Source organism: Malus domestica, chromosome 08, assembly GCF_042453785.1.
Source record: "Malus domestica chromosome 08, GDT2T_hap1".
In the NCBI taxonomy this organism is placed as follows: domain Eukaryota; kingdom Viridiplantae; phylum Streptophyta; class Magnoliopsida; order Rosales; family Rosaceae; genus Malus; species Malus domestica.
The window spans coordinates 12,112,939-12,126,891 of record NC_091668.1 but is presented as its reverse complement, the minus strand read 5'-3'; the positions used below and the strand labels follow the sequence as shown (position 1 = coordinate 12,126,891).

Below are 13,953 nucleotides of genomic sequence, written 5' to 3'. Positions count from 1 at the left end.
GTCGTGCTGTAGTGATCTGTTTCAGCTCACCGTTGAACCTTCTGCTTCAATCTTTTGCATGGCAGAAGTGGTGTGCAACCTTTGCATTTAAATGGTCCTTCAGAACATTCCTTCATAGTGACTCATCCACGCTTGGCAGCTTCAGTGTAAAGAGCCAATATCTGATCAACTGTCATGAGGTATTTGCCGGTGGAATTCGTGACCTTGACAGCAGTTGAGGATGAGTACTCGAGAGCAATGCTAAGTAAGCAACCAGGCAAAGGCTCCAGGCAGTCAGTTCCAAATTGGAGGTTTGATTTCAGGTTCCGACTGACTGCTCTCTTTCTCCTTGTCCTGCAGGTGTGGACAAGGACAAAGACAAAGACAGGGAGAAAGCATGATATGGGATACTCTTGCTTTCGACCCTGATGATATGAGATACTCTTGTTCTTGGTGTGGCTTATTTGCTGAGGTATTATCGGGGGGAAATAAAGCTGAGTATTTCGAGAGGTTATGTTGAGGGTGCCTTTTCGAATGTGAGAAAGGGTTGAGCATTTTTGCAGGTTTGCCTGTCCGTTGAGGAGGGAGGTCAATGTATATAGGGATTTCCCAATAACAAGTAGTAATGCTATTCCTTTACCCTTCTTGGTCACAGCAATGTAGTGGGAGCTACCAGCTTCACGTGTTTTAATTTTGTCAGAGCACTTTGAAAAAGTGGTATGTGATATCTGGAAAGCTGATATTACGTGTGGAGATTACAGACAAGCTTTATCTAAGGAAATCTGGCTCTCGAAGTTCTGAGAGTTGTGCCTCTTCGGTTTTTGAACAAGCAATCCCGTCGAGGATCTGACTCTCGAGATTCGGAAAGCGGTGCTACTCCGGTTTTTGAGAAAGTAATTATGTTGGGAGTCTTTTCTCGAATGTGAGTAAAGGTTGGTCGTTATTGCCAACCTGTCTTGCCACAAAACACGGAGGTCGACACACATAGGGACTTTCCAGTTGTCAAGCAGTGGTGCTGTTCCTTTACCCTTATGGGTAATAGTAGGGTAGCTGGCACTTCGAAATTCTCGTGCCTAAACTTTGTCAGAGATCTTTGACAAAGTTATATGTGGTACCCGAGGAGTTGATGGTGCATATGGAGAGCGGTGATTGATCAGTAAGATTCACGTGCTTTCTACTTCACCAGAAATCTTCGACAGATTGCCCGTAATTTCCGCAAAGCTGATTGTGCATGTGACAGGTGCTGACGAGGCTGCAAAAGCAGGTGCTTCTTCGATTTCTGAGATCGGCCCTCGTGGTCTCTGAGCAGCCCAGCTTTTGAGAAAGCATTCGCCTCTTCGATTTCTGAGATCGGCCCTCGTGGTCTCTGAGCAGCCCAGCTTTTGAGAAAGCAAACGCCTCTTCGATTTCTGAAGCTCCGTCGAGTGCAGATTTTTATAGAGGCTGGCATTAAGTTCCACAGCACACTTGAATCTCTACCAGTAGAAGCTCATTTCTTGCACTTCTAAGATCTTGATTTGTCTGACCTCTTCCTTCTTCAACACATTTGAAAATGTCTGGACCCTCCGACCGTCGTTTTGACTTGAACCTTGGAGAAGAGACAGCCACGCCTTCTCCAGACAACATATGGCGCCCATCCTTCATATCCCCTACTGGTCCTCTTACCGTTGGGGATTCTGTGATGAAGAATGATATGACCGCTGCAGTGGTGGCCAGGAACCTTCTCACTCCCAAAGATAACAGACTACTTTCCAAACGGTCTGATGAGTTGGCTGTTAAGGACTCTCTGGCTCTTAGTGTTCAGTGTGTAGGTTCTGTGTCTAATATGGCCCAACGCCTATTTGCTAGAACCCGCCAAGTTGAATCATTGGCTGCTGAAGTGATGAGTCTCAAACAGGAGATTAGAGGGCTCAAGCATGAGAATAAGCAGTTGCACCGGCTCGCCCATGACTATGCTACAAACATGAAGAGGAAGCTTGACCAGATGAAGGAATCTGATGGTAAGGTTTTACTTGATCATCAGCGGTTTGTGGGTTTGTTCCAAAGGCATTTATTGCCTTCGTCCTCTAGGGTTGTACCTGGTAATGAAGCTTCAAATGATGAACCTCCAATGCCTCCTCCTTCTGGGGTTTTGTCAAGTACTGAGGCTCCGGATAACCACCCTCCGGTGCTTTCTCTTTCTGGGGCTCTACCGACTGCTGAGACTTCCCCTAAGCAACCTTTGTGAAGGCTCCCTTTTGTTTGTTTATTTTGACTCATGTATATGTACATATTTGTGGCTTATCGAAAATATTAATAAATAAGCTTTGCTTCATTTCAACATATTGTGTTAAATACACCAAAGCCTTCTTCATAAAGTTCTTTGAATTTTTGCTTTTGTTGAAACCTGTATTGTTGAAGCTTTGTGAGTGAAGCATGTAGTTTGAGGTAGTGTTCCCTTAATTTCCCGAGTGAGGAAAACTTCTCGGTTGGAGACTTGAAAAATCCAAGTCACTGAGTAGTCACGAACTTTTGAGTACCAAGGCGTAGTAGCATATGGTGGGAGTCCCCCAAGTCTCTAGTCGAGGGAGTTGACGAATGAGGTGTCTTGCTAATAGTCCATGTCGTAAGTACCAAAACTTCATTCTTTTGTTTTCTAAGTAGTAGCCCCGGACTTTTTCTTCATAGATTTTGTTGATGAAGGTTGCTAGGCCCGAATAAGTGGAATTGCAGAAGGTGTAACCGTTGGTGCATTAACATCATAATGGAAGCATCACAATGATGGAAGCATCACAATGATGAAAGCATCATAATGATGAAAACACCATAATGATGAAACATCATAATGATGTTTCTTTGGTGGAATTGTTTTTCATTTCCCCTAACAACCGGAATTGTTTTTCAACATAACACCATCATCTGTAGGTCGAATCACAAAGTTGTCTTCATGAAAGTTGTTCGTTAATTCCTTAACTACAACATATCCAAATTGGAGAGCCATCGGAGCAGTACAACTCCAGAAATCCAGGTATGATGAGTGACTGTTTATCATTTGTCTGTCAACCCGTCAGATTTGTTGTGAGCTTTGAAACTCTATTTTCTCTTGCTCAGATCAGCATGCTTTCTTCATTGAAGTTGTTCCTCAGCTTGTGAACTACAAAATATCCAAATTTGAGATCCCTCGGAGCTGTATAACTCAAGAAACTCAGGTATGATGAATGACTGGTTATTATTTTTCTGTCAACCCGTCAGATTTGTTGTGAGCTTCGAAACTCCATTTTCTCTTGTTCAGATCGGTATGCTTTCTTCATTGAAGTTGTTCCTCAGCTTGTGAACTACAACATATCCAAATTGGAGATCCCTCGGAGCTGTATAACTCAAGAAACTCAGGTATGATGAATGACTGGTTATTATTTTTCTGTCAACCCGTCAGATTTGTTGTGAGCTTCGAAACTCCATTTTCTCTTGTTCAGATCGGTATGCTTTCTTCATTGAAGTTGTTCCTCAGCTTGTGAACTACAACATATCCAAATTTGAGATCCCTCGGAGCTGTATAACTCAAGAAATTCAGGTATGATGAATGACTGGTTATTATTTGTCTGTCAACCCGTCAGATTTGTTGTGAGCTTCGAAACTCCATTTTCTCTTGTTCAGATCGGTATGCTTTCTTCATTGAAGTTGTTCCTCATCGACTCTTTCATAACATATCAAAAATTCAGGATGAACTAACGGTTAAATATTTCCAGATCTTCGAAACATCACAACAGCTTCGAAATCTGCAAGAAGCCGACTATCATGTTTGGAGCTTCAACACTTTAATTTCCGTCGCTCAAACAGAAATGGTTCCTTCTTGAAAGTTGTTCATATGCTCAAGAACTATAGGGTGTCCAAAATTCAGCTCCATTGGAGAAGAGCAGAGGTTGCAGAAATTTGATAGATGAAAGGAGGCGGAAGAGGGAGAGAGAGAAAAAGTCTCCTGGGTTGGATTTCTATTTTGGGGCAAATTCCAATTTTTGTAGCACCTTCATTATTGATGAATTGCTTGTACTTTTGTCCATTATGAAATTTGGGACTTTGGCTTGTTGTTGGATCTATTATAATATGTTTGAGAACATATATAAGTGAATAAGTAAGAAGGAAAATTTTGGGCCCTTGTGGGTGTAAAACAAAAAATGTTTATGTTTACCCAAGTGTTTTTGTACAAGTTCAAGGGCATCTTGGGTTTTGTGAACAAAATTTGTTTATTTGGAGCAAGGTTTTGTGTTGAAGCTTTGTAGGTGAAGCTTTGGTGTTGAAGCTTTGTGGGTGAAGCTTTGGAGGTGAAGCTTTTCGGGTGAAGCTTGTTGGGTGAAGCTTTTTAGGTGAAGCTTTGTGGGTGAAGCTTTTTAGGTGAAGCTTTTCGGGTGAAGCTTTTTGGGTGAAGCTTTTTAGGTGAAGCTTTTCGGGTGAAGCTTTTTGGGTGAAGCTTTTTTAGGTGAAGCTTTGATGGTGAAGCTTTGTGGGTGAAGCTTTTTAGGTGAAGCTTTTTGGGTGAAGCTTTTTAGGTGAAGCTTTGTGGGTGAAGCTTTGGAGGTGAAGCTTTTCGGGTGAAGCTTTTTGGATGAAGTTGTTTTTTTTTTTTTTTTTTTGGCGCTTGACACGGTCTTCATTTGCTTGTTTTGTAGTGACTGTGGAAGACGGATTGCTTTCTGATTGAGAAGGGTTCCGGCATCGCTTGCTATGAATGTAAAAGAGTGAGGGCTGAGTTGGCTAAATTACCTCTTTATTGAATTCATTGCCAAATGGCCTTCATTACATAGGATGCCAAACGGCTATAGCTCAACACTTGTACATCGTGAGTCTATTTGTAGTAGTACTTCAAGTGATCAGCGTTCCATGGATGGCCAAGGGTCTTGCCATCGGAGCTTCTAAGTGTGTAAGAGCCAGGGCGACTGATGCCAATGACTTCATACGGTCCATCCCAGTTTGGACTAAGTGTGCCTTCACTCGGGACTCTGTCGCAGAGTAATCTTTTCTTTAAGACCCAGTCTCCTATTTTGAAAGAACGAGGCTTGACCCTAGAGTCATAATAGTTGGAGATGCGCTGCTTGTAGGCGACATTCCTCAAGTGAGCTTGGTTTCTGTGTTCCTCGACTAAATCCAAGTTGAGGGTGAGTTGTTTGTCATTTTCACTTTGAATGTAGTTCTGGACTCGGAATGTTGCTTGCTCGAGCTCAACAGGGACAACCGCCTCTGTGCCAAAGGCAAGTGAGAATGGAGTTTCTCCTGTTGAAGTCCGATATGAAGTGCGATATGACCAAAGAACTTGGGGTACAAATTCTGGCCAACAGCCTTTAGCTTTGTCCAAGCTGGTTTTCAAAGTGCGCTTGATTATTTTGTTGATGGCCTCAACTTGTCCATTAGACTGGGGATGAGCTGGAGAGGCAAAGCATAAGTTGATGTTGAACTTAGAGCAGAACAACCTGAACTTCTTGTTGTCAAACTGTCGCCCATTGTCAGTGACTATCGCATTGGGAATGCCGAATCTACAAAGGATGTTCTTCCACACGAAGTCTTCTATCTTTGCCTCAGTAATGGTTGCCAAGGGTTCTACTTCGGCCCACTTTGTGAAGTAGTCCACTGCAACGACTGCGTAACAGACTTTGCCCTTCCCTGCCGGCATTGGGCCGATCAAATCAAGTCCCCACTGGGCGAAGGGCCAAGGGCTGATCATAGGAGTAAGAGGCTCTGGAGGGGAATGAGGAATAGCCGCATATCGTTGACATTTGTCACATGAGCGGGATACTTTGATGGCATCCTGGTGGAGTGTTGGCCAGTAATATCCTTGGCGAAAAGTCTTGTGTGCTAGGGACCGAGATCCAGCATGATCTCCACAGACTCCCTCATGTATTTCCCGAAGGACGATTTCCGCCTCGGCAGGCGTAAGACACCTTAAGTATGGCAGGCTAAAACCTCGCTTATAGAGTTGATCATTGATGATCAGGTAGCGGGTAGACTTGTATCGAATTTGCTTAGCCTGGACTTTATCATTTGGGAGGGTGCCATGAGCAAGGAAATTATAGATCGGGGTGATCCAACTATCCCCCCGTTGTAAGTTGCATACTTCTGCGGCCATGGTGCTTGGTGTTGCCAACAGTTCGACATGAATTTTTCTTCCAATCTTGTCTTCCACAGCTGAGGCGAGGCGAGCCAGGGCGTCTGCATGACTGTTTGCCGCTCGAGGAACTTGGGTGATCTGGTAGTGGAAGTGCTTGAGCAAAAGTTGTGTTTGCGCAAGATATGCTGCCATGGAGCTGTCCTTAGCATCAAAGTTGTTGGTAACCTGGTTGACCACTAATTGGGAGTCACTGAAAATATCAATTTGTTTAACCCCGAGGTGTTTGGCCAAACGTAATCCTGCTAGAAGGGCTTCATACTCGGCCTCATTGTTTGATGCCTTGAATTTGAAACGAAGAGCATACTCCATTGCTACTTTGTCGGGCGTAGTCAAGACTAGTCCCGCTTCACAGCCCTGTTGGTTGGATGAGCCATCAACATACAGACTCCATGCTGGGGTTGTTGGTTCTATCTTCTGAGCTTCCGGGGGTAATGAAGCCACTGCTTCAGGTGTAGAAGCAATGTCAACCGGATATGTGAAGTCGGCAATGAAGTCTGCCACTGCTTGGCCCTTCTCAGCTGGCTTTGGTTGGTAGGAGATGTCAAACTCACCCAACGCTATTGCCCATTTGATCATTCGCCCTGAAGTGTCAGGACTTTGGAGTATCTGTCGAAGAGGATAATTGGTAAGCACGATGATGGAGTGCGCTTGGAAGTAAGGGCGGAGTTTTTGAGCAGACATGACCAATGCCAGAGCCAATTTCTCAATGTTAGAGTACCATGTCTCCGCATCTTGTAAGGCTTTGCTAGCGTAGTAGACAGGTCGCTCAATATTCCCATCCTTTCGAATGAGAACGGAACTTACGGCTGAAGCTGATACCGATAGGTAGATAATGAGAATGTCTCCTACCTCGGGCTTGGAGAGTAGAGGGGCTTTACTCATGTACTCCTTGAGGTTTTTGAATGCCTCGGCACATTCATCAGTCCATGTAATGTACTTCCTACTTCCCTTAAGTGCTTTAAAAAAGGGAGCACATTTGTCTGTGGCCTTAGAAATGAACCTGGTTAAGGCTGCCACCTTGCCAGTAAGGCTCTGGATGTCCTTTGAAGTTACCGGTTCCTTCATGTCGAGGATTGCTTTGATCTTCTCGGGATTAGCTTCAATGCCTCGTTGGCTAATCATGAAACCTAAGAATTTGCCAGAGCCTACGCCGAAGGCACATTTGTTGGGGTTTAACCTCATTCGATACCTCTTCAAAATAGTGAAAGTTTCATATAGGTTGGTGATGTGTTGGTCAGCATGTTTGCTCTTGACTAACATATCATCAACGTAAACTTCCATGCTCTTCCCAATCTGCTCGGCGAACATTGAGTTGACTAGTCTCTGATAAGTCGCTCCTGCATTCTTTAGGCCGAAAGGCATGACTTTGTAGCAGTATAGTCCTCTGTCGGTAGTGAAGGCTGTGTGTCCTTGATCCGAAGGGTTCATGAGGATTTGGTTGTATCCTGAGTAAGCATCCATGAAGCTCAGGAGTTCACACCCGGCCGTAGAGTCTATAAGTCTGTCAATAAGAGGAAGAGGGAAGCTATCTTTCGGACACCCTTTGTTTAGGTCGGTGTAGTCAACACACATTCTCCACAAGACCTTTTGAAGCAAAAGACTTTCTTTGGTCGGATTTTTCTTAACAATGACCACATTTGCTACCCATGTCGGGTAATTGACTTCGCGGACAAAGCCTATGCCTTTGAGTTTTTCAACTTCTGCTTTCATTGCCTCGTATCGTTCAGCGTCATAAGATCTTCGCTTCTGTCTCACCGGCTTGATCTTGGGGTCAATACTCAAACGATGACAGATGACATCGGGAGAGATACCTGGCATGTCCTCGTATGACCAGGCAAAGACTTCAGTGTTCTCTTTCAAAAAAGATATCAATGCTAACCGAAGGGGTGGTGACAATGTGGTGCCAATCTTCACCATGCGATCTGGATAATCTCTTGAGATAGGTACCTTCTCCAACTCTTCAGCAGGTTGGGCTTGCTGGGTGAAAGAGTCATCTCGAGGATCATCGGGTTGATTGTTGCTATCAGGAAGATCCAAGTTCGCTTCATCTAAGCTGGTCTTTGTGACTTGGTCATGTACAGACAGGGTTTCCTTGGGTCCGGGCAAGTGTTGTTGCTTAACTGAAGTGTTGTAACATGATCGTGCACTAAGCTGATCTCCTCTGATGTAGCCGTTGCCATGGGGGGTTGGAAATTTCATCAACAGCATATGCGTGGATACCATAGCCTTGAGATCATTGATGCCTGTGCGCCCAAAGATGACATTGTATGCCGTTGGGCAGTCAACCACTAGGAAGTTAGTGGTAATGGTAGCCGTGTAAGGGCCTGTACCAATAGTAAAGGGTAAATGTATGCTCCCTAAGGGTTGCACGATATCACCGGAGAAGCTTATCAGAGGAGAAATCGAGCGATCGAGCAAGTGTTCAGCTACACTGAGTGCCCTGAAAGCTTCGGCAAACATGATATTGACCGAAGCCCCTGTGTCTACGAGGATTCGTCGAACATCAAAGTTGGCTATGTGAGCCTCCACGATCAATGGGTCGTTATGAGGGTAGATGATGCCTCTTTCTTCCTCAGGGTAGAAACATATCGGATCCCAGTTAGGCTTTTGATACTTCCCTCCCCTGATGTCTTCCACGTGAAACACTTGGTGACCAGGCCTCAGAATTCGTTCACTGTTTTTCATGGCCCTATTGGAAGATTCAGATATGGGTGTGCCGCCGCTTATGGAATATATGACATTCACCTGGCGTTGGTTACGGTTATCCCTTTAAGGGTGAAGGAGGAATTGATCAATTTTTCCTTCTCGTGCCAAAGCTTCAATACGATCACGGAGGATGATACATTTCTCGCTATCATGGCCGTTATGCTCATGGTAGCAACAAAACATGCCCGCGTTATTCGGGGGCGTGTAATCTGGGTGCCTCGGCTTTGGCTTTGGTATCAGGTGAGCTATGCTGGGGTAAATGGCCGCGCATGTGGCATTCAAGGGCGTGTATGTCTCATACCTTGGGGTAGGGGGTATCTTGACGCGGGTTTGACCCACTGCATTGACTGCCTGGGGGCGAGCGTTATTGTGGCGATACCCTTGGTTATCGGGATAGTGTCCCTTACTCTTTTTACTGAAATGAGAGTGGTGAGGATGGAAATCCTTCCTCTTGCCTTGAAATTGATATGTCTGTTGATTCGGCGAAGCATTATGCAAGGCATGGGGAGGTGCCACTGCTGTTTGGAAAGTCGAGGTCTTCTCATTTAGGTGAGTCTGGCTTCCACCTCCCACTTGTTGATAAAGGATGGTTGTAGGGGGTTTCTCCTGATATGTCTTTGCCTCGGCGGAGGCATGGTTATAAGCCTGCGCCATCACCTCAGAGTAAGTCTTCCAAGTATTGGCATTGATCATGTATTTAAAGAAACAATCACGTAGGCCTGCCGTGAAGGCTTTGAGGGCAGTCTTGTCGTCTGCCTCGGCACACCGGGAGTATTCATGGCTGAAGCGGCCAGCATACATACGTAATGACTCGTCTGGCTTCTGGCGGATAGTGTACAGGTCATCTGCAGAGTGCAAGCGATCGGTTTGGAAAATGTGTTGGGAAACAAATAGTTTCCTCAATTCCTCAAATGAGTCTACCGTCTCAGGTGTAAGACGACAATACCAATTTAGAGCTCCGCCAGAGAGGGTGGAGGGGAAGAGAAGACATCGCTCTTCGTCGGTGTGCATCCGGTATGCCATGGTGGACTCAAAGAGGTTAAGGTGCTCAATCGGGTCCTCTTTTCCAGTATAAAGTTGCAAGCCAAGCTTTTGCTTTGTCTTTGCTTGAAGGGGGGTGTTGAGGATCCTCCTTGTAAGAGGGCCAGGCCTGGGTTGGTTCCAGTCAGGTATTTCAGCCTGACGTTCAGCCTTCAACTTGTTTACTTCCTCAATAAGTTGTAGGACAAGGAGGTCCTGAGCGGAGTTATGTGCCACTGGAGCTTTCTTTCGTAAATCTCCATCTCCTCTTGGAATTAGGAAGGTTTGATCAAGGGCATGTGATTTTTCCCTGGACTCGTTGTACTGGCTTCCAGGGTATGTCTGTCGGAACACCTCTGAGTCCCCTGTACCCTCATGTCTCTCTAGGACTTGTTGCCCCTTCCCCAAATTGGTGGCCGGCTCGGGCCGTGGCAGGGGACCGAGTCTCTCAGAAATCCTTGGGTCATTGATCTTTGAGCTTATATGGATGGAATTCTCTCGACGTTGCTTCAGGAAATCCCGACAATCGCGAAAGACGGCTTTCGATCCTTCTGCCCCTTCAGCAAAGAGGTGTCTCCCTCCACTTCTCATGGTTCGGGTCGAAGCAACTGGGTTAAGAGAAGCCTCATGTTGATTATCAAGTCGAGGGGTAATCTGTTCCCTATCAGGGATATCTATGTCGAATGCATGTGACCCTCCATGTTGGAGGGCACCCAGTTGATGGTTGACTTCCACGGGGGCAACAAGCTCGCGTGTCTGAGCTTGCCTAGCTTCGTGGAGTGTCTCGAAGAGCTTCTCATATTGCTCCTGGAGGACCTCATTCTTCATTGCTATCTTGTTGTTCTGAGCTTCCAACTCATCGACTTTAGCTTGAAGAAGAACTCGTTTTCCTTCCTTCTTTCGTTGTTTCGCACTATGTGCAAGGGGGGTGTCATTCTGTGTGCTGTGGCTTCCTTCGCTTCCCATGTTGGAGAGGGATGCCTGGTCAAAAGAAAGTGTACGAATGATAGAAACCAGCTTGACACAGCTGAAGAGAGTAGGAATAAGTGTCGTTTCCCACAGACGGCGCCAAATGTTGATGCACAAAATCAGCGAAGACTTTGGTACAACAGAAAGTGTCAGGTTTTGTGACCTTCGCTTGGTTGCTTCGGTCACTAGTGAGGATAAGTACGTAAATGAATAGAGACAGAGAAGCAAACACAGGATGTACGTGGTTCACCCAGATTGGCTACGTCCACGGAGTAGAGGAGTTCTTATTAGTAGTGAAGGGCTTACACAAGTACAAAAGATCAAGCTCTCAATTTAGTGAGTTCTTGTGAATGATTTAACACAAAATGGCATTTGGCAATATTGTGGGGGAATGACCCCTATTTATAGAAAAACTTGTAGCTTTGTCACATTGACATGTGTCATGTTATGATTGGTTCTTGATGTTGACACGTGCTGCGCTCTGATTGGCTTCTAATCTTGACACGTGTCGAGTAGTGATTGGCCTCCTGGTCGGAGGGGAACTCTTCTGGGTCCTTGACAGTATAGCGTTGGCCGGTGCTCGGTAGTTTCGGGATTGGTCAAGTATGGTACAAACAAAAATATTTACACTAGTGGATACCACAAAATCTTATGTTATACTTGAAAGTATGAATAAACTGTTAAGTGTTAGTGAATCTATTGTTTTGATGGGATACGCAGTCTACGAAACTAGTTTCAATGATCTAACCGTCAAACATATTTGTATATACTTTGAGATCGCGTACGCCAAAAATTGCAAAAAACAAACATTCAGAGATCAAGTAACGAGACAAAACATTTCGACGGTTATAAACAAAAAAATCACGATTTAACGGTTATTTTAACTCCGATTGTGATGATTTTTTACAGCTACACTCCTTGACCCTATATGAATACAATGAATGAATTCGATCTTCAATTTAAAATATTTACACTAGTGGATACCACAAAATCTTATGTTATACTTGATGAAAGTATGAATAAACTCTTAAGTGTTAGTGAATCTATTATTTTGATGGGATACGCATTCTACGAAACTAGTTTCAACGATCCAACCGTCAAACTTGTTTATATATACTTTGAGATCGCATACCCCAAAAATTGCAAAAAACAAACATTCAGAGATGAAGTAACGGGACCAAACTTTTCGACAGTTATAAACTAAAAATCACGATTTAACGGTTATTTTAACTCCGATTTTGATGATTTTTTATAGCTACACTCATTGACCCTATATGAATACAATGAATGGATTCGATCTTCAATTTAAAATATTTACACTATGATACCACAAAATCTTATGTTATACTTAATGAAAATATAAATAAACTCTTAAGTGTTAGTCAATCTATTGTTTTGATGAGATACGCATTTTGTGAAACTAGTTTCAACGATCCAACCGTCAAACTTGTTTGTATATGCTTCGAGATCGCATAAACCAAAAATTGCAAAAAACAAACATTCACAGATCAAGTAACGGGACCAAACTTTTCGACGGTTATAAACGAAAAATCACGATTTAACGGTTATTTTAATTCCGATTTTGATGATTTTTTACAGCTACACTCCTTGACCCTATATGAATACAATGAATGAATTCGATCTTTAATTTAAAATATTTACACTAGTGGATACCACAAAATCTTATGTTATACTTGAAAGTATGAATAAACTGTTAAGTGTTAGTGAATCTATTGTTTTGATGGGATACGCAGTCTACGAAACTAGTTTCAACGATCTAACCGTCAAACATGTTTGTATATACTTTGAGATCGCGTACGCCAAAAATTGCAAAAAGCAAACATTCAGAGATCAAGTAACGAGACAAAACGTTTCGACGGTTATAAACAAAAAATCACGATTTAACGGTTATTTTAACTCCGATTGTGATGATTTTTTACATCTACACTCCTTGACCCTATATGAATACAATGAATGAATTCAATCTTCAATTTAAAATATTTACACTAGTGGATACCACAAAATCTTATGTTATACTTGATGAAAGTATGAATAAACTCTTAAGTGTTAGTGAATCTATTATTTTGATGGGATACGCATTCTACGAAACTAGTTTCAACGATCCAACCGTCAAACTTGTTTATATATACTTCGAGATCGCATACGCCAAAAATTGCAAAAAACAAACATTCAGAGATCAAGTAACGAGACAAAAATTTTCGACGGTTATAAACTAAAAATCACGATTTAACGGTTATTTTAACTCCGATTTTGATGTTTTTATAGCTACACTCATTGACCCTATATGAATACAATGAATGGATTCGATCTTTAATTTAAAATATTTACACTATGATACCACAAAATTTTATGTTATACTTAATGAAAATATAAATAAACTCTTAAGTGTTAGTCAATCTATTGTTTTGATGAGATACGCATTTTGCGAAACTAGTTTCAACGATCCAACCGTCAAACTTGTTTGTATATGCTTCGAGATCGCATAAACCAAAAATTGCAAAAAACAAACATTCACAGATTAAGTAACGGGACCAAACTTTTCGACGATTATAAACGAAAAATCACGATTTAACGGTTATTTTAATTCCGATTTTAATGATTTTTTACAGCTACACTCCTTGACCCTATATGAATACAATGAATGAATTCGATCTTCAATTTAAAATATTTACACTAGTGGATACCACAAAATCTTATGTTATACTTGAAAGTATGAATAAACTCTTAAGTGTTAGTGAATCTATTGTTTTGATGGGATACGCAGTCTACGAAACTAGTTTCAACGATCTAACCGTCAAACATGTTTGTATATACTTTGAGATAGCGTACGCCAAAAATTGCAAAAAGCAAACATTCAGAGATCAAGTAACGAGACAAAACGTTTCGACGGTTATAAACAAAAAATCACGATTTAACGGTTATTTTAACTCCGATTGTGATGATTTTTTACAGCTACACTCCTTGACCCTATATGAATACAATGAATGAATTCGATCTTCAATTTAAAATATTTACACTAGTGGATACCACAAAATCTTATGTTATACTTAATGAAAGTATGAATTAGGGGTGGGTTGGAAAAACCGAAAACCGAAAAAAAACCGACAACCGAACCGAACCGA

At 42.8% G+C, this 13,953-nt stretch overlaps 1 long non-coding RNA gene across 2 annotated transcripts in view; it reads left to right on the top strand.

The window, feature by feature from the left end:
• LOC139198327 (uncharacterized) overlaps positions 1–3,928 on the top strand; it is a 53,377-nt gene extending 49,449 nt beyond the window's left edge. The window contains exons 1-3 of one of the 2 annotated variants that reach the window (XR_011583708.1): positions 3,275–3,348; positions 3,432–3,529; positions 3,705–3,928. This is a non-coding gene — a long non-coding RNA (uncharacterized lncRNA). Of the gene's footprint in view, positions 1–3,274; positions 3,349–3,431; positions 3,530–3,704 lie in introns of those variants that run through there. The other variant, XR_011583707.1, reaches the window with a different exon arrangement.
• Positions 3,929–13,953: the final 10,025 nt, after the last annotated feature.